Source organism: Pholcus phalangioides, unplaced genomic scaffold (assembly GCF_987345545.1).
Source record: "Pholcus phalangioides strain wild (caught in Gottingen) unplaced genomic scaffold, Ppha-v1.0 ptg000004l_1, whole genome shotgun sequence".
NCBI classification, from domain to species: domain Eukaryota; kingdom Metazoa; phylum Arthropoda; class Arachnida; order Araneae; family Pholcidae; genus Pholcus; species Pholcus phalangioides.
In genome coordinates, this window is record NW_028301597.1 from 27,049,162 (window position 1) to 27,068,754 (window position 19,593).

Genomic DNA, 19,593 nt, shown 5'->3' on the forward strand with positions numbered 1-19,593 from the left:
AACAAATAGTTTGCTTTTGTTTGATCAAAAGCTGCTCCTTCTCTGTTTGTAGAGGGCTGATCAATCGATTATTGAAGATTTAAATTACTGTAGACGGCTTGAAGTTATTAAAATGGCATATAGATGGCGCATAGATATGTTGCACTCACGCACGACACACACACACACTCTCACGACTTTTGCGGGGGTCGCCAGAGATCTTCCAAAATAAAAACATTCGATAGGAAATTTATATTGCAAATAAGAATTGATAAAGGAAATAAAATGGCTTTTATATAACTTCGAATTGAACTATTTACAATATATGTAACATACAATGGGAATTATACATTTACGATATCCAATACACACACTATTTGGAATTAATTTGTATACAGGGTGTCGCATAAATCCGTAAATAGTTTAAAATTTATGAAAATTAAAGGCATCGGTATAATTGAATGCGGTTTGCAAAAAAAAAGTTATTCTCAAGGAGGGATGTTTTTTTTGGTACAGAAAGAAACCTAGCTGAAGTTTTTTGTCGATAGAGGACATCGAAAAACGAAAGCAAATCGTAGAATTCTATCCTGAATCTTTCATATCACAATCTCTTCTGTGTCCGAAATATTCGTGAAGCTTCAACCAGCGATTCGCAACTGAGGTAAATCAAGTTCACCAATAGTGCGTTATCCACCAATATCAACATCACTATGAAAACCTTATGGAAGAACGAGTATTCAAAAATGAGCTGTTAATTGCACATCCTGTATTTTATACCGATTTGCATATTTCTAGCGATTTGATTTTGTGTAGCACTCTCTATTGACAAAAACATGAACTAACTTTCTGAGCCAAGTAAAATTATCCTCCGCGAGAATAATTTTTCTACAAACCACATGCAAAGGAACCGATTCATTTTTTCGAATTTTTATACATTTTACAAATTTATGGGACACCCTGTATACAGAAACAATGAGGAACAAATGAAAAATTAATCAAAAAATCTTATGATAGGACATGGCTGTCACTGTTTTCATTAGAATGAATAAGAAGGTTGACAGAGAACGAACAGAAGAGATAGAGCAGCCCTAAGGCTCTCTCACTCACGTGGTTTTCGCTCATTGCCCGGGAGGACACGGTCACGCTGGAGAAAATTCTGAAAGACAAGGAGGAACATTGGGGGCTCCTTTCGTAGGGTACAAATACATTCGCGAATCGTTATATATCGTGCAATTCGTTATACGTACAATCGCTGTGACAATATACATTCATTCGAGATTCAAAAATAGAATTTACGATGTGTAAATGCAAAATTACAAAAAGAAAAATCGGCAGCCCTATCGTAGGACCCTAAAGGAGGTGGAGCCTGTCACCGATAAATTTTCAGAGACATTAATGCCATAACTATCATTATGTCTACGATAATTGTCAAAAAAGGGCGTCACTGATGTACTAAATTTTATCAAAGCAAAGGTTCCGATTCAGAAATATTTGAGAACCACTGACTTGGAGGACCTAAAGATAGTACAGAAATTTATCTTTTTCAGAAATAAATTTTTTGACGTGATGCTTTTATGATGACGGGCTACAATTTGAGAAAGCTTTTTGTGTTGATCGAAAGTGCCCTCCAAGACTAACTGTTTAGATGCTGGGTACTGACACCCTGTATATACAGTCGAATCCCGTTATAACGAACTCCAAGACACCGTAGAAATCACTTCGTTATAACGAAATTTCGTTATAAAGGAATCCCAGGTTATTTAAAACTGTCCCTATGTAAACTTATCTGGGGAATTAGAAAAATGTTCGTAAAAACGAGATTTTCACTATAGCGGTATTCGTTAAAACGGGATCCGACTGTATTACAAATATAAACAAACTATACATCTCACAGAGATACAAACTGCCGTAATCACAATGTAGATCCCCCATAGGATGGCTATCTTGCAAGCCACTGGAATAACCTGGTACTCTCTAAGGAGCTCAGTATCCTTATTAGGAGTTTTCCCGGAACCGTGTGTTTTAAGCTTCCTTTCGATCCAGAAACTCGGAAAAAAACCGGATACAACCACGGGAAAAAAGAAACAATTCCTTTATTTTCATTATTATTATTGTTATTTTTTTTAGTACATACGATCCTTATAACCGTTAATGGTCCCAAACCGTGAGGAATTTTCTTAGCAGTACAACGTGAGAACATTTCTGCTAATGCCTTGTACGTGTCTCCGTGAAAACGGCTGTTATTCTTCGTTTCCAGGAAAAGACCACTGGGATCTTTTACTCGTTCAACAGTTCCAATGATATAACATACTAATTTCTCTAGTTTCTTTCGATATCATCCCTTATACGAGTATAGAGAGCAATTCTATCAATCCTTATTTCTTGAGTGAAACAATTGCTGACTGGCTTTGAATGTATTTCACAAGTACATTCGTGGAATGCTCAATCAGTTATATGAAACATTTATTATGCAGGGTGATTCCTTAACGTTTCAAAAACAATTAGAGGCGATATTTTACAACAAGACTAATAGCATTTGCAATGAAATCTAGGGGATTCCATTCATAGTGCGAGAGAAGTGGGTGGTGGATTTTGGACGTAGTTTGAGCTGTAGCATGACTTTTCCTGGACCTTAGCTACATTTGATTGGTGTCCACCAGTAGTACAGTCCGTAGAGCGTAGGTCTACCACTCCAAATATCCCCGGTTCGATTCCACCTCAAAGCATCCAAAATTTTGAAATGGTATTAGGTTGCTTCAGTGGTTAATGTACCGGGATTTGGGGCGGTTTAAAAGAAATAAAGATTTGTTTTTTAATTATTATCTTTTAATTTCATTTTGTTCTTCGTTCACGTAGAGCAGTGCCTCCCAAAATACCTCAACAGAGACGGGACAGACCTACAACATGATACTCACATAACATGAAAAGAAAATTCAGGTATTTACAATCTTCAATTCGAAATATGGGAGAAATATGGCAGCATCAGTATAATACGAAACAAGAGAACTCCAACAACATGAAATACGTTTTAAGGCCACACATGCACCCAAAACACAAGTTCCGGTATGTACTGATTTGTTAGAAAATTCGTAGAAGAATGTGCGCGAGATGCATGCGCTGTAAAGTAATAGTAGTTGTAGTTCCCAAGGTGTGGGTCGTGCCCCCCCGGGGGAGGGGTCGTGTTGATGGGAGGGGGTTGCGAGAGAATTTTCGTGATAAGGCCTCGTGATAAATTTCAATTTGAATCTTTCGCAGTGTTAATAAAATATATATCGAAACAATAGAGTTAGTGTCTTAACTCTCAACTGACCTGTTAAGTAGATACGTATATATCACTACATTATATTTCACTTAAACGCAAAGCTCCTATTATGCAAAGGGTCCTTTAAACGTTCATTACTGAGGCAGTTTGAAGATCGAACTAAGAATCGCCTTTGCACATAAGGTTACGACATATTCTTTACATTTTGTATTTTGAATTTGTTGGTAGATATCCAGCAGACAACAATATCGACAACAGCTTGTTGCAGATTACGTGTGTGGCTATGATTTCCCTAATTTATTAAAATGTTTTGTTTGCTTTTGTTTCACCTTGAAGGTTACAATCCAAATTTTTTTTCTTATAATAGTTTTAATCATAAAGATGGCAGTCACATAGCTACATACGTGTCATTAACTACAAAAAAATATTAGCTCGAAAAAGAAATCATACATTTTAGATTTGAAATTCTACATTTATAACAACCAATGTATGTTTAAAATAAATTAGTATATTAAGGAGCTACTTGATATACGATGATAGCAGATTGCAGAGAGTCGCTGATTTTCCCTGAATGATGTTCATTACGAAAAAGCTTGAAATTTCTTATACAAAAATTCGGGGGTGGGGGTCACCGATGAAGTTATTTTAAATATTGGACGTGGTGGCTTGCCAATAAAATTCCAATTTAAAGGGGGGGGATAGCACTTCAAAAAAGTTTGTGAACCACTGGTGTAGAGCAGGGGTTCCGACTATTGATGCCTCAAGTACCACATAAAATTTCCTATGCGGTTCGTGCGTAACCAATGAAAATATTTAGCCAGCTCATGTACCCTTAGGAAAGTGTAGAGTATTTACCCCCCCCCCCCCCCCATAGATATGTGTGAGGAATTTACTTGCAGATTGCTTTACTCTCAGATATGTGTAGGAGACTTGCTTTTCTGTTAGAAAAGCTCCTCCTAGTTCATAGGAGGAGCACATTTCGCTAGAAATGTGTAAAATAAGATTAGATATTTATTACTTTATTTTTTACGAATGATTCTTTATGCTAACGTCGATTGGATACAGACTTAATTTTTATTTTTGTTATCGAAAGACCAAAAAAGACATTTAACTTTATTCTGTTCTGGTATTATGAGAGAAAATCGGCCCTATAAAACACGATTCCATTGCAAATACTTTTTCGTCTTAGTGGGTGCTATTGAAATTTTTTTTTTAAACAGAGTTTGCGATCACCATGTTGTAGAATCGAAAACCGAAGAATCTCTTTTAACTCGTGCTGAAGGACTGAAGTTTGTTAAACAAGTTTCCCAGAATACAAAAATCGTTTCGGGTGTTAGTTTCACGGAAGATTCGGAAGACAATCAATCATTTCGTAGACAAATCGAAAAACTGCGTTTCTCTCCTTAAAACTTTTGCAGGTTTCTTTCACGTGTGGTGTGTGTGTGTGCATGTGTGTGTGTGTGTGTGTGTGTATGTGTGTGTGTGTGTGTGTGCATGTGTGTAGCTTGCCGTTTTCCTCTCAGTAAATCCTACACAAGAGAAGGGGAAAAGATTTTTTTCCCGATCATTTTCAGCATTTCTATCTTTTATTCTCAACAGTAGAAGATTTTTGTAATATGGAGAACTGTAAATAAATATGATATAATAATAAAGCTATTGATTTAATTAAAGATATAATTTCTTTTTATTTTACTTAAGGGGTGTCATAAATCTTAAAGTCGATTTTCCAGAAATGACTTAGAAAAATAACCCATTTCGACGCAAATCAAACGTAAAAAAAATCATATCGATCCGTCAATTTTTCCTTTAAAAATGAAAAGAAGTCAATATAGTATAATTGTATACAAGAGAGAAAAATACTTAAAACGAAATTTTTCTCAGATTGTAGTTTTTGAGCTTGTCTGTAACATTAAAAAAAAAAAAAAAAAAAAAAAAAATACTGCACTAAAAATTCTGAAATTTTGTAAAAATACGTGTGTTAGTAAACGAGTTCAAAATTTGTTACAAGAATACTTTTATATTGCCATTCCATTACTCCTTCTTTTCATTTTGAAAGAACCAATCAACCAGTTCACAGGTTTTTTTTTTGTTTTTGATCTGCAATTAACTAAAATATTTTTTAATATTCATTTTTGAAACATCGATATTTTGGAGTTTAAAAGTCCGTGACAAACCTTAATTGAAGTTTCAGATATTAAACCAGTTTCCCCTCGGGTAAATATAACAGTTGTTATGTTAAAGTTAATGATGTATATATAAATTATTAAAAAATATATATAAATTTTAAAATATATAAAAGTACAAATAGTGCAGGGGTGTTCGTTAAGAAAGGGTTTTACTGTTTATCGTTGTAGTGGAATTTATCGTTGTATCAGGTACCGTTGCAGTGTGTATACTATTTATGTATATTTCCCCTCATTGAAAACTCTCATATCCCCTTTCAGACTTCATCAATCATTTTTTTAGAATTTTAAAGACGTTTTTTCGCATTTTTGATACTCAAAAAATTCATTAAAAACATCAATGTCTGCACAAATCTTTCTTTTTTTTTTAATGTACAATTTGATTTTTTTGTGAAGAAATAATTCATTCCGTTAAACTTTTTTCTGCTCAAATGTGATGCAAGGTATATATATGTTCATCTTCACATACAATTTTTAATTTTTCAAAATTTCCATTTTTAAAATCTAAGAATTTCGTTCTTCAATTTTATGTAATAAGTCACACTTTTCACAGAAGCGCTTTCTCCTTGAAGCCATCTTAAAAACCCCTAAAAGTTCAAAAAGAAATACAAATATAAACACAAAGGTCCACAGGAGGCAAATTGCTCAACGAGGTGGATGAAAAAACGATGTCCATAAAAAATACGGATACACAAATATAACCAAAATACAGCAACCTAATATAAAAGCATATATCACAAAAGAAAAAAACATTAATAATATATAATAATTGCCTATAAAAAATATTATGATTGTCATATTTAAGTATGGATAGCTTCTCGATTTACCACAGTATGTCTATCGTACTTCTTTTTAAACGTGCCAATTGTGTTAGAATTCCCACCAGGAGGTAAGTCATTTCATTTATTAACAACCCATGCGACACTACGACTTGGAATTGTCCCTTACTAAACAATAATGGTGTCCATAGGCGTAAGCAGACTTTTCTCGAGGCGGTTTCAGAATTTTTTTCTTTCTGGGGGGTGTTTCCTGCAAAATAACAGTATAATCTTTGGCTCGGGGGGGAGGGGGTTAGAACCCCAAAGAAACCCCCTTTGCGTACGCCAATGCTAGCGTCCCCTTGTCGAAGAAACTGTTGATTGATGGTGTATTAATAGATTCACGGTCCATCGCATCCATCGCGTTGAAAATTTTGAAAATTTCGGTCACATCGCCCCGACATCGCTGCGTTCTTCCAATGTAAAACATGTTCAAGAAATCAGATATCTTTTTAAACGCCAACAAGAGCTCGTGTAGCTCTTCAAAGCTTCAAATTCTACGACTTTATGTGCTGCCCTCATAGCTTAACTCTCTGAGGTTAAAAAAAAAAAATTGTACAGTGAGAAAAAAAAGCAACCGCACATTCGTGCCCGCAAGGTCTCAAAGAGTTATGAATGAATGATATTTGTGGTTTATTGAAACAAAAATATATCATTTATTTTAGGAATGATATGAATCACAATCTCATAAAATATGTCACACTGAGACAATTAATCATTGATAAATATAAAAATAATTTTTCACTAAAAAGTGTGATTTTTACATGATTATTTTTACTTGATTTCAATTCACAATAACCAAAGACCACGATACAGTACGTACATTTAAGTACAATACATTAGAAAAAGAATAAGATGGACGCATATTGTGTGTGTTTTTTGGTTGAATTCTCGATCCGTTCCGAAAAGAGCAAAAAAAAAAAAACGAAACCAACCTCATTTACCAGAAAACAAGAATTTTTTATTTGCGCCCCTTCGCGGAATAAAGCGTATGGAATAGGATCATTAGCCAGATGTGCATATGGTGGGATTTCCGCGTCTCCAGTTTGTCTGTTTCTTAGCGGCTTTTGGTTTATTTTCTTTTGCTCTCGTCTTGTCTGCAGTTCTATATCGTGTACGTCGTATATGTTAAGCTGATCTGCTAATGACGGCGACACATCCGACAACCAAGTAAATCTATGGCCAGAGCAAAAAAAAAAAAGAATATAAAAAAAAACCAAGTTGTCTCATGGAAATGTGTGTTCGAACACACCATACAAACATACATAAAATAATAATAACAGTATAAAAAGAGCGTGGTACACGCTATCTGGAATCGATAGCTTCTGGATGCAAATTTCTCGAGATTTATGCAACGGATATCATTAACGACACGAAAAGAATTGGGCATACTTGAAATAATGATCTACTGCCATTTATTGTTCTATCGACTAATCGATAAAGCAAATTAGCAAAGAAACGGACCAAATGTGGCCCTTCCAGTCATTTTATGCGGCCCGCGACCTCAAACCTATAACTTTGTAAAAAAGAAATAAAGTCCACATTTACCGACCACTAAAGTGACCCGCGGTGCAGTTTTTACATCATTTAAGTGAGTTTTGGAACATTTTCAGGTCACTTAAGGGATATGAAGCATATTCACAGATAATTGAGTGACCCGCATCCCTAAAGTGACCCGTGGCCCATTTACACATCACTAAAGTGACCCGGAGCACATTTGCACATCACTTAAGTGACCCACAGCATATTCGCAGATCACTTTATTGATATGCGGTGCAATTCTAGATAATTTAAGTTACCTGCAGCATACTTCTAGATCACTCAAGTGGCCCACGTCAATTTTTTAGATCTCCCAGGGGATTCGCGGCATGCTTAGAGATCACTGTTCACCAATACGCATGTAGACGCGTGATTCATGTATGAAAATTCCATTTTACTCCCCCAATTTTCGTTGAGAATTGAAAATACTTATTAAAATTGGAGGCAAAATTTAGTTTTTTTAAATAGAGTTATATTTCTCACTAATAAAAAAAAATACTCCTTAAAATTTTGGAAAAGAGAGAAAATTACACAAACTTACTCTCAAATTTATACTCTTCAAAAATATATTTTCGGATAACACTGTTACTGATCACTAAAATGCCCGCGACACGTTTGCAAACCTTTACTCTCTTAAAGGCTGAGCGCCCTTATTTTAGTACAAAAATCACACACTCGTAACCTCACAGTAATTACAGTTGATGTTGATTATGAAGCCATTACAAAAAAAAAAAAAATTTGAGGTAAAAATAGAGTATGAGAACTTTCTATTTTCTGCTTATGATCGGTGAAATTTTTGCTAACAAAATATGAATTTAAGTATTAACTGCAGCTTTTTTTTGAATGTTTTAATTGAAATAGGCCAAGGAAAATGATTTCTATCGAAATATTTTTAACCTAATTTTATTTAGAACTCATTTTTCTTTTATAAAATGAAAAAGAAAAATGCGAAAGTAGAAAATTCAAAATGTAGTTAAATTATCCTCTTCTCTTTCCTAAATAAACTTACAATTTAAAAAAAAATTATAGATAGCATATAGATTGTGAGTAGAAAAATGTAAATTATTTCTTCAATAGCGTGACTGAAAACGCTTTTCATTCCTCGAGATTTCATTATTGGTGAATAGAATTTGCATCTACAGGATCAGACATTAGAAAATACGATAATCGATCTGTAACAGTTTCGCTTTCGGAAATCTTCAATTGAGAAGTATGCAAGAATCAAAATTTTTATACGGTTCTCAATCAAAAAATTTCAGTTAGTGAAATATTTTTGTCAATTTTTCTCGAAGAAATAGAGTTTTGAAAATGCGTCGAGCAATTGATAAGTAAAATTCTTGACTTGCAAATTTTTTGCGTATTAAAATGAACAAATTTGAAGGGGAAAAAATGAGTAATTGGTCTTAAAGATGAAAACAATCACAAATTTTCAGATCAGAAAAATTCACCTCCGAACACCGCCCCCTGACGTTTAAAATCACTAATATTTAACCCCAGACGAGGCCAAGTGAGCAGGTGAGTGGCCGTATGAGTGAGTGATAGTTTTCGTGACCGAATAACGAGTGACCGTACGAGTGCCGAAGTGAGTGGGTCATTGACCGTATGAGTGACCAAGTGAGTGTATGTGTGACCGTAAGAGTGCCCAAATGAGAGGATGAGTGACTGTATGAGTGAATGAGAGACTGATCGTGTGAATGAGTGACTGTCACCGGAAGCTCTGATTATTCCCGTCGCAGTGGAGGATCTGTGTGTGCACGTATTGCATATCCCGTAAAAGGAAAGAGAAATAAAACTGCCCAGCACTGTGGACGGAGGCTTTGCTTCTTCGCTTCCCGTCACAGTGGAGGCGTTGTATATATGTAATTTGTATTCATTGTATATTTAGACCATAGTTTCCCACCCTTTTCTGCCCCATCTCGCCCCTTCAGAAATTTTTTTCTCCCATCGCCACCAACGCAATCTAACCCATAGAATCCTATGTTATACCTGTCGCTTCTACCACCCCCTTGGAACATTCCTTCACCCCTAAGGGGGCGTTGGGAATCACTGACTTAGACCATTCTCAAATCTCTCCCACTTCAATATATGCCAGCTTCTTCTTCTTTCCTGCCCAGAAGTCTTTTCCACACTTCTTTCGAAATCCCAGGCTGCGGTCTCCGGCCCTTATGTGTCACTGGGCTCGCACGTGCAATTTTTCTCCCTAGTCATTGGGTTCAGCTATCGATTTTAGTCAAATGGCTTGTACGTTGCATCAAGTTGATGGCTGCCTTCATGGGGAGAAAGACGCGAGTGATTCGATATTTACGAGCACGGGGCATGGGGAGCCATCACTATAAATATATGGTAACTTTTCCTACACAACTCTGCTTCTTTTGATGTAACGGAAGTAAGGTGCTTTGCGTGAGTCCGGGGTTGTGAGCGGTTCTATCTATCTATCTGTGATTGAGTGGGTGAGTGATCGTATGAGTAAATAAGTGAGAGTATATGAGTCAGCTGGTGAGCGAGTGAGTTTTTCATACGGGCACTTTGTCAACCACTCACTCAGACCGACCTACTCAGTCGGTAACCGACATATTCACCTGGTCAATCAATCGCATACTCACTCGGTCAATCATACTGTAACTTATTAACTCACTTGGTCACTCATGCAATCACCCACTAACTCACACGGTCACTTACACTCTTAAGTGGCCCCCGTCACTTGAGAAATGTCGGGGACAAAGTTTCCCATACACACCATTAATTTCAACCACCTATTATGTCGACGAAAGTTTCTTAAAATGTTCCAGGTTCAGGGCCGGGTACTGGGTTATAAAAAAATTTAAATTTCTTCCTCGCAAATGTTGCTAAGGCCGGTATTACACTATAAAAGTTTGATAAAAATCCCTTTTATAAAACTTGAAAAATCTAACCAATACCGTTATTGGTTACATTCTAGAAAATGTAACCGTTGACCTTATTGGCTGCATTTTTCAAGTCTTATAATAGGACTTTTATCACACTTTTATAGTGTAATACCGGCCTAATTGACATTTTTTGTTAAAATTTTTAATCTTAAACTGAATTTTCCTTTACTGCTAATATTTTTTTCATGCTTATAAATTTAATTTTAAAATCTCCCGTCGAATCTTTGTTGCTTCCCGGCATTCTTCATAATAAGTAATTGTATAAACTATACTGAATCGGAAAATAATAGCTATAAATATTCCCGTTGATGACGCGAGTGTAAAAGAACCACGATTTATATAATGAATATTTATTCACCGGATCGTGACTTCAAACAAAGATGACGCCGAGATTACGCCAGGATTGAGAGGATCAAACTCCATCATTTCCGACACGAATACTCATTTTTCCGGGAGCTAGTCTCAAAGAATTCCTCGAGTGTACTTTACACTAATTAAACTCCAAATGACATTCATGTATGTATTTTGCTTAGGGAGAGAGACAAGGTAAAGGCGACGTTACAAGTATGTTTCCGATGAGCGTTCATTTTCTGATAATACGCGACTATTATGGCTCCCAACTTCCGAAGACATTACGAATTCACACAGTTTATTCTTTCCTAGTCCTTCTTCTCTAATTTCGCTAGATCCTAGCCATTGTGTGTAGCATTAATAGCACGTTGTCGAAACTAATTGTGGTAATCTTGGAAATCGTTTCGAATTTTAACGTATATAATCTCTCCTCTGTTTTTGAAGTATAAGAGTTAAAATGGTTTCCATTTGCATTTAGTGTAGAGAGAGAGAGAGAGAGAGACTTTATCATGGCATTGTTATCTTCCGCTCTCATTGGTGAAATGCTATTTAATTTGCTGTTCGTTGTTTATGCCGATAACCATCAAAGGCAGCCATTAGTAATGTAACCACTAAAAAGTGTTCATTTAGTTAGTGTACTTTTGTCTGGAGTTCCACGTACCTAAGTTTCATACGTTATCTTAACAGAATATTTAAAAATAGTCTCAATGATATTTTTTATAAGAGATTAATGTCTTTACGTTACCCGATTTTCTTTAGGCTTTTCTATAAAATGCAGTGAAAGTGGCTCAAAGTGGTGAAAAAAATAATAAATGTTGGACTACCTATGTGTCATTTTCTATGAAAACGGTTATTTTTAAGCAACATTCATGTAATATTCGAAACACGATTGCAAAAAACTTTTATGAATAAATGTTTTGTTTTTCACAGTTACATTCACCTAGCAATGATTCATTCATTCAAAAGGTTATGGATTATTATTCATATACTGTGTAGAACATTTTTTCCTCAATGGGGGGAATAAGAAAATTCTAGTACTGGTTTATGGTCTTCCGTGTTTGACGCTTATATATACAGAGGGCATGATCTATGGTCAGGTTTACAAGTTTGATGTCCCACGTAACTGGATAATTACATCACACACACATTTTGTGTCTTATAGCTCATTAAAATTTGTCATATATATGTGAAGAGATTTAATTTTTTTTAGAATAAAATTTTAAGAATTTATTTCTAATTATTCTTTTTTAAGAATTTTAGTAAAAAAAAACGAAAGCAATTATTAGAGTAAAACTGGTAATTTTTGAGACTTACTTTTTCTTAAAATATGGTATCAATTTTATTTTAATGAAGTTTAGCATTAAATTATCTAGTTTTTACATTTTTAAAGACAATTTTTAATTTAAATGCTTCGTGATTGCAATAAGGATCAGAATTTTTATAACTTATATACTAGTTGAATGATATCTGACTACTTAACCGTACATTCACCACGTATATATACCTCCGCGGAATTTCTAACATCTTGGTACACTCGAAATGTGTGTTCTGTGTGTAAGTGTGGCTCCAAGGCCGGGATTACACATAATGTTTGATAAAAGTTCTGTTGTAAAATTTGAAAAATGCAATCAATGACTGTATCTATTACATTCGCGCGAATGTATCCAATAGCCTCATTTGCTGATTTTTTCAAGTTTTGTAAACGATCTTTTACCAAAAGTTTGTAGTGTAATCCCGACATAACGTATTCATATCATCAGAGCTATACTCGTTTCGTTTTGAATTCTTTCTTTCAAACTGGGGACAACTCTAGTCTATCTTCATGGGCATGTCGGAATGAGTCAATTTTGTGATGATTTCATGTAGTGATGCAGAAATATTGTTATTGTTCTGTTATTTTATATACTGGGTAGTAAGGGAAGTCCCTTGGTCGCATGTTACAGCTGAACTGGGAAGTCTAGAGGCATACATTCAATCACAGAATAAATATCCAAATAACGTCATTCATTTTGCAGAGGGGGGGGGGGGGGGTAGTTAAAAAAAATACAAAAATTAACTTTTTATGCGGATATCGTGTCCTAAAAACCACAATTGGAGATTAGAGTTGTTGCCCTGCCTCTCCTGAGACCAAAGAAAAAAAATTCTACGTTCAAATAGCAATATTCGCTGAGATAATTGAATTCTAAAACACTGAAAATGTAAAGAACATAACCTAACGAATAAGCTCATTATGTTGTTCTTACCCAATTGTTTCATGTTTTTTTTCTTTAAATTCCAATATTTCAGTGAATTGCATTCCGAAACATGGAAAGTTTTTTTTTTTGTTAGTCTCAGAAGGGATAGTGTACAAGTTGTTTTACTTTAGCCACGAATCGCTGGATGAAGCATTACGAACTTTTCGGACTCAGTTCCAATCACTTCCGATTTGCTCTCGTTCAGCAACAAAAGTTTTAATTTTTTTTATTCCCTTTGTTCCAAATATTCTTTCGTGAGAATAACTTTTTCGTAAATCCCGTATTCAAACATACTAACTCCTACAATTTGTAAGGGTTTTTTTAAACAACGGTCCATCCCGCTTAATCGGATAAACGCGTATACCTCGGTTAAACGGATAAAATCGTCCGGTACCAAAATTTCTGTCTTAGAGAGACTATGTTGAAGTTCCCCTCTTAATATACACTCATGTCCATAAATTAAGGATAATTCAGAATCACTAAATCGAATCAGAAATCAAATCTAAAGTAAAAATTTCACCTGTAGAATTATCACACACATCTGCAAGAATGATATGCAAATTTCAGGAAGCCACAAGATGATGCCGATAGTACGTGACAATGACGAGAGTGTAAGAGGGGGGTATATACGGAATGGTGGCAAACAAGTGAAATTGTTCACAAGAGTTCTGTAAGGCGCTCAGTGCCATAAGCGAATAGTTATGACACAGAGGACGCATGTGGATGATTTTTTACGTGGTAGAATTATCGGCCGCCTGGAATGTGGGCGTACTCAGATGGAAGTATCCGAGGAACTTGGAATTGCCCAAAGTGTCATCTCTAGGCTTTGGCAACGATTCCAAGATAACGGAAATGTCAGTAGACGTTACAGTACAGGTCGCCCCCGAGTTACAACGCCGAATGAAGACCGGTATTTGGCAGTAACTGCCAAAAGAAGCAGACGGAGCACAGCATCCGACCTGTCTCGTCAGCTATCTGTAGTCACGGGTACCACAGTTTCAAGGCAAACCGTGTACAGACGTTTGGGAGATATTGGTCTATATGCTCGCAGGCCTGTCAGATGTGTTCCGCTCACGGCAACTCACTGTCGGCAGCGATTAACCTGGACCACTGTGACGATGTCCACATGCAATGTGGACATCGTCACAGTGGGCTTGTGTGATGTTTTCCGACGAGTCCAGGTTTAGCTTGCAGTCTGATTCACATTCGGACTTTCATATGGAGAACGCCAGGTAACCGTTACCACCAAGACAACATCATTGAACGACACAATTACGGTGGTGCAGCATTGCTCGTTTGGGGTGGAATTATACTGGGTTCCAGAACAGATCTGCATGTTCAAACCGGAACCATGAAAACCCAAATTTATCGGGACATCATTCTGGAACAACATGTACGTTTGTTTAGGGGTGCCATGGGCGCAGAATTTGTGTTTATGGATGACAACGCCCGTCCTCACCGAGCAAACATCGTAAACGAATGCCTTGAATCTGAGGATATAACCCGTAGGGAATGGCCAGCATTCCCACCTGACTTGAACCCGATAGAGCATGTGTGGGACATGCTTGGCCGACGAGTTGCAGCCCGTCACCACCTCCTACATGTGTACCGGAACTTCGGAGAGCATTGCTTGCTGAGTGGAGTGATCTTTCCCAAGATCAGATCGATAATTTGATACTCAGCATGCCTAGGCGTTGTACGGACTGTATTTCATCGCATGGGAGACATACAATGTATTAACCATCATACCAACCATGTAATAGTAAGTTTTTGTAAAGGAGATATTTTTTACAATTGCTCCAGGGAGCAAAAATCGTAGTTTTCATGAATGGCATCATACATACACCATCGTTTTTGTTCTTTATCTTTTGTTTAATAAATGGGCTTTATGAATAAGTAACGTTTGTTTTGTTTCTGAACCTTTATTTGCCGGAGCTGGCATTATCCTTAATTTATGGACATGAGTGTATGATAATTTCAGCAACTCTCCCCCCCCCCCCCCAATCGAATATTACGCTTCACACGTCAACTGTTAATACACATCAACCACTATATACATAATGTTTTTATTGAATGAAACATTTCGAATTAATAAACAATATGCTACCAGATTAAGATAAATAGATTTGGTAGTAGGTACTGGGGCCTCCAGGTATTAAAGTTCTCTTTTCAATACGTGCATTTAATTATTTCATTTTTGTTCCCAGTTGAACCAATAGAGGGCGCTAACTTTCTTGATGAAAAGTAAAAAATCTTAGGTATTGTGATCAATGTCATTAAATATAAATTTCATTCCATTTTTGATGTCTGATTTATTCGAGAACCTTTATTGGTATTCATCCTCCATCCCCAGTTTTCACCATACAAACTACACTAGCTTTGGACAATGGCGATTGAATTGATCCTCGCATAATCCGATATCGTGCGCTGGAATCGTTGATATCCGGTTAAAAGGGGCCCACTGTGTTCACGAATTTATGGGACACGGTGTATTATCAATATTCTCTATTAGAGAATAATAGGCGTCTATTCATATTTTTCGGTACTGTATCTACCACACGAGCTAAATGAGAAAAACTGAAGCTTAAAAACTAAATTATTTATTAACATTCAAACGCGTATTTAATCAGCTATTTTTAATCAAAATCATTAATTAATTCAGCCAATTACCTCCTTTTCATTTTATTAGGCAAAACTGAGCTCATCAGAAGAATAATGACCATAGAGTTTTCCATGAATGTTATCCTCCAATGTTTTCAACTTTTTTTTCTGCGAATAAACGAAAAAAAATAATCAATTTAAATAGTCAAATTATCAATAAATAATTAAAAATACTAATTATAAAACTGAAAAAAAAAATATTAATTACAGTGAAGTCGGGAAATTCAAATAATTCTCATACCATAAAGAACGCTCTATATTTATCTAATGTTATTAGATTTTCCGAGTTGATTTTTTTTTTTGAATATAATTATTTATGATCATAAGATACAAGCGAGAGCAATAGCTCTCCTATATATATTTGAATATTTTATAACGTTACCGTACGCCGCAGATTCCTCTGGATAACAACATTGACTAATAGAGAAACCATAAAAGAAGAAAAAGCTAAAGCAACGTGAAATTTATTTCTAGAAGTATTTATAGGGATTCTTTAATTAGAATTGAAAATATTAATGAGAGAAATCGAGAAAATTTCTTTTTGTTTTTACTCTTGATTAAATTTGTAGAGAAAATGATGAAAAACATTTATTAATACAAAATTAATTGCATCAACTATTTATTGTTTTACGATAATTAGTTTAGTAGTGTATAATTTTTGAACATAAGGAAATGAATCGTAGTCAAGCTGTGATTACACTATAAAAGTTTAATAAAAGTCCTTTTATAAAACTTGAAAAAATGCTACCAATAATTTCACCGGTTGAATTTTCTAGAATGTAACCAATAATCTCATTTGTGGCATTTTTCAAGTTTTATAAAAAGACTTTTATCAAATTTTACAGTGTAATCTCGGCCTTAAGGAACGATTTGGATATGTTATATACTGTATAATATGTTACGGTAAATGTAATAAATCTGTTATCATACATAATGATCTGTTATTATGCATATTTGGCAGTCGACTTGGTAAGTTTGATAAATTTATTACTTTTATCGACGAATGCGCCTAACCTACACACACCCACAAGCGTCGTTGCTAAATTTTATAAATACTGGGAACATTTTATCACTTTTACTGGTAATTATGCAGAGTACAAAGAGTGACATCTTTATGCATAATTACTAAGTGCATCAGTAAACTTGATAAATAATTGAAATTTATGGTCTTTACCTGTTATTATGCCTTTATGTTTTATATTATGTCTTTATGTCTTACATTTTGTCTTCATGTCCTTATTATGTCTTTATGGCCTTATTATGTCTTTACCTTATTATGCATAATACCCTGGTGTACTGTGTTAATTTGATAAATATGAAAAAAATTATTTCAAATCAGTCTAATATTTGTGACGAATATAGTCGGACTCGGATATAATGGTAAGAAACTTTATGATCGTACTTATATGTATTCATTACAGTATATCGTACAGTACAGTATTATTCATCATGCTTATCAACGATTCAACGCTTGGGTATTATGCATAATCACCGGTAAATTGATTAATTCAGGGAAATGCATCAAATTTACCAACGACGTTAGAATACTACTCATAATCACCGGTGAAAGGGATAAATTTAGGGGAAATTCATGAAACTTACCAAAATGCTCGGCGATTATGCATAATTAACCGAAAATTACGCATAATAACCGAACATTACGCATATTCGCATATCTTAGTCAGAAATAAACTCAGTGTTTTTCCTGAAGGAAACTTCTTCATTCCATTAATTCTTCATTTCCCTGGAGCTCGCCACCCGTACACACGCCGAAATTTTGTATTCTACTGTAATTTCTCCTCATTTATTGTTTCTATTTCCCCGTTACATCGTTTTCCGGGATTGTTTCGGCCCATCTCATTTGTCCGAACTGACGCAACACACTCCGATGTTACGGTCCTGTAACGTTATCGGTCTTTTTCTTTTCTTGCCTTTTTGCTGAACGATATAAATCTCGGCAAAATGTTGAAAGAGAACTCGGATATACTCCCTCCTCGTTCAGATTATCATCAGGAATTCCGGATGATAAATAATTTACAGCGTACGTTGGTTTCCTTTGGGATGCGTTTATCTCAGCAAAACCCCCTTACATTCTCTTCCAATGTGTGTAACAAGTCATACGAATAAATCATATACACGTGTGTGTGTATTCGAAAGTTTTATTTTCCATATTTTCCTGTGGTGATCATCGTCGGCGTTGCTTTGCTCGGAGCACTTTCCACGAACTTTTCGCTGCCCTGTGCGAGTAAATTGAAATAAAGGGTGCCCCATAAACGTGTAAACAGTTTAAAAACTCGTAAACATTTAAGGAATTGGTAAACTTGGATGCGGTTTGCGAAAACATTATTATCACAAAGAAAATATTTAGTTCCAGTACAGAAAAAAACTAGTTTAAGTTGTTGTCGATAGAAGACGCTGCAAGAAACCAAAGCACTGGAAATATGCAAATTAGAGTCCTATGAAATACAGGCAGGCGCGGATAGGGAGGGTGATCGCGGTGATGATGACCCCCCCCCCCCAAAGTGAAATGCGCATATGGTAATATTGCATTCAATAAATCTGTTGTAAATTATTGTATCAACGTTTTTTGATTGAATAACAAATTTAAGAAAACTTTGACTAAAAAACTGAATAAACTGGGGAATTTCTTTTTTCTTTCAAAAAAGTCTGGACGGGGAGAAAACAGAGACTGTCCCGGAATATACCAGACAAAATACGGGGAGTATAGTTACCCTATCCCTAACAATGTGAAAAAATCACCCCTCTCAATAGCGAATTCTAGATCCGCCCCTGATGCAGGGTGTACGATTAACAGCTCATTTAATCATTTTTGTCTCACCACGGTCATTTTCTGTGCACGAAGTCTAGATAGACAGATTGAACCGCTCACAATCCCGGACTGATGCAAAGCGCCTTACTTCCGTTACTTCAAAAGAGGCAGAGTTGTGTTGGAAAAGTTGTCAAAGATTTATAGTGGTGGCTACCCTTGCCCCGTGTTCGCAAGTATCGAACCGCGTCGTTCTCCCCATGAAGTCAGCCATAAAACTCGATGCAACGTACAAGTAATTTCACTAAAATGGATAGCTGTATCCAATGATGGGAGAGAAATTGCACTTGCGCCCGTTGCACATAAGGGCCATAGACCGCAGCCTGTGATTTCAAAAGAAGTGTGGAAAAGACTCGTGGGCAAGTAAGAAAAAGAAGAAGTTGGCATGTTGAAGTAGGACAGATTTGAGAGTGGTCTAAATACACAATATATACAAAATATATGTACAACAGTGCCTCCACCATGACAGGAAACGAAGAAACAAGGCCTCCGTCTACAGTGCTGGGCACCATTTCCTTTTACAGAATATGCAAAAAACACACACACACACACATGCACGCACGCACACACACACACAGAGAGAGAGAGAGAGAGAGAGAGAGAGAGAGAGAGCCAGCCTGCACTGCGACGGGAATAATCAAACAGAGCCTCCGTTGACAGTACTGGGCATTAACTTTACTCACATATGTTATTTACATTACAAAAATTTCCCTTTTTCATACTATTGGGAATGCACATAAACATTACTATGAAGGTAATACATATTGGGAACAAATATCACCATCAGCTCATACGAATATTCAAGGTAACAAAAGTATTATCATACTATGAAA

The 19,593-nt window shown here is 35.8% G+C and overlaps 1 long non-coding RNA gene across 1 annotated transcript in view; it reads right to left on the reverse strand.

Moving 5' to 3' along the window:
- Positions 1–7,192: 7,192 nt before the first annotated feature.
- LOC149087025 (uncharacterized) overlaps positions 7,193–19,593 on the reverse strand; it is a 109,445-nt gene continuing 97,044 nt past the window's right edge. Inside the window, exons 2-3 of the long non-coding RNA XR_016192567.1 lie at positions 15,943–16,041; positions 7,193–7,418 (exon numbers count right to left, since the gene is read on the reverse strand). This is a non-coding gene — a long non-coding RNA (uncharacterized LOC149087025). The remainder of the gene's footprint in view (positions 7,419–15,942; positions 16,042–19,593) is intronic.